Here is a 2,329-nt window from a genome sequence, read left to right as displayed (position 1 = left end):
ATGCCTGCCAGTGGTCCATACCTGCTCTCCTGGGTCCAGCCACATGGCCAGGGCTGGGGAGCAGCAGCAGGGAACTCACAAACTTGTCACTTCTCTGCTCAAACTCAGCACTGTTCAGCTCCAGAGGAGGGGCCAAGGGCCGGGTCAAAGCCTTATAAAGGCTCCCACTTGCCCCTCTTGCTGACATTATAACATCACACAGAGGTCATGATGCTGTTGCACAAAATGGACATGAGCCTACGGCTATACCACCCTGAACACGCCCGATCTCGGAAGCTAAGCAGGGTCGGGCCTGGTTAGTACTTGGATGGGAGACCGCCTGGGAATACCGGGTGCTGTAGGCTAAAATGGACATGGCTGCTGCCTGCCTTCGGCCCACTGACTTGGGGCCACTCTTTATCTCTACAGTGCTAAGAACACTGTCCCAAGAGAAAAAACCCCTACTAACACTGTACTTATTTTTAAAAGGCCTGCTAAGAATTAGCTCCTATATAAGACAAAACATGTGGAGATCATCATTTTCTGAGATACAATTGTAAAATCTGGTCTGAATTGAAGAGCATTTAGATACAGGGACATCTACTGAAGAAAGAACAGCTCTCATACATCTTTGCTTTTTTTATTCTCTAGGATAAAGCACAGCTGCTTCTTGAATTTTGATTTCTGGGCAAGCCTAAAGCAGAATAGGATGTCAGTGTTGCTCAATTAGGCTGAACATTATTTTCTCTCAAGAGTAGGTCTCTGTTTCGGCAGGAGACAGAAAATCATTACAAATGGTTAATGCCTTAGTTGGTCTCTGGATAGAAACCTGCAGGGAAATAGAAAATTGTTTATATCAGAATACAGGCGTCAGATAGAACCAGAGTCATTTTCATCATTTTTGTTTCCATGGATACCATTGCCCTGCATGTGTTTCTTCTAAGAAGTGTGTCAAAGTCTAATCACATTGCTTAAAGCTATAAAGCTACATGGATGTAACAACACTTTGTTATGGGGAGGTCATTCAACCAATTTATCAATGCAGGTGCTGTGATCCTAGTTATATTTAGAAAGCCTACAGGAAGAATTGTGTATCTAGTTCTATTTTTTGAGCTCCAGGCAGTGAATTTGCATAAAATATGTCTGAAAATTCCAATTTGAACTGGTCCGATTTGTTCTGCCATTCTTCCAGTATAGTTTTTCTCAGTTAAAGATCCAGATCTTTTCCCACAAACGTTCAGTGCATCAAATAAAGACAGGAGAAATACATTTCATTCATAGGCCAATTTTGCATGCCAAAATTATTCCATAGCTTATCTGGGGAGCGTACCTGCTGTGGGGTTTCCCACCTTGCTTGTAGTTCCCCACTGCTGCCCTGTTTTTTCCTTCGCTTGAGTCAGGGCCAGTGAGGGAAGCCCCGAATGGTTCCCCACAAGTCCAGGGCTTTCCCATAAGCATCACTTAAGCACTGGGAGTTCTTCCGTAGTCTCTTTCACACATGCGGGGACAGCCTGATCCCTGCTTTAGGGGCTTCTGTTGTCATCCTCCTCCTCAGGTGGTCACTCTCTGCTTCTGGGAGAGTGCAAAGGGGTTTCATTCTGAATGCCTTAGCTAATGTCCCACCTTTGTCCATGATTGCCTCTGCCACCACCCCCCACTCCCGCCACCACAATGCAGGGTCTTCCGTGTAAACTGGACTTTCTTACTATTGATCTAAATGTGCCATCTAAATGTGCACCCCATCTGATTGGGGGCAGGCCGCTGGTCACTCTACTTTGACAGCAGGCTCTAAAAAGCATGTGGCTAGGTCCACTGCCCTGATAAAAGGGGGGCATTTGCATGAAAAGAGAGTTGCTGCCCCAGAGCAGTTTCACAGCAGTGCTGGGACATCCCTCAGCAGTCTAAATCCACTTAGCTCCTGATGGTCAAGGCCCATCTGGGTCTCAGCTCAGACACTACTCTATGGCTTATGATGTCTTTCTCCAGGGAATGTCTGCAATCCTCCTGTAGCTGTCTGAGCACATGGGACATCTGGAGGCCCAGTCTGTGCCAGCTGCTGGATCAGTGCAAAACCTTGCTGCTCCTGCCTTCATTGGGGTGGCTGCCACAGGCATCAACAGAGGCTCTAGGCTGTAAGGAAACCTCTGGACCAGAGGTCACACAGCAGGATACCTCAACTGCACACAGCCATTGCTCTTCTTCCCTGGATATAGGGCCTGAGTCTTCAATCAATGGAGGTCCTGTGCCACCCAAAAGGAAGCGGTGGATGAGGCATAGGCAAACCTGGTGTTCAGCTTGGCAGAGTGACAACAGTTGTTCATCATTGGGTGTGTCAGCCTTGGATGAGGAT

The 2,329-nt window shown here is 47.2% G+C and overlaps 1 pseudogene; it reads left to right on the top strand.

Annotated features, from left to right (window-relative positions):
- Positions 1 to 235: 235 nt before the first annotated feature.
- LOC125427584 lies at positions 236 to 344 on the top strand (annotated as a pseudogene).
- Positions 345 to 2,329: the final 1,985 nt, after the last annotated feature.

The sequence above is a fragment of the Sphaerodactylus townsendi genome, linkage group LG02, assembly GCF_021028975.2.
Source record: "Sphaerodactylus townsendi isolate TG3544 linkage group LG02, MPM_Stown_v2.3, whole genome shotgun sequence".
NCBI lineage: Eukaryota > Metazoa > Chordata > Lepidosauria > Squamata > Sphaerodactylidae > Sphaerodactylus > Sphaerodactylus townsendi.
Note: the sequence above shows the minus strand (reverse complement) of the source record. Positions and strands in the feature narration are given on the sequence as shown.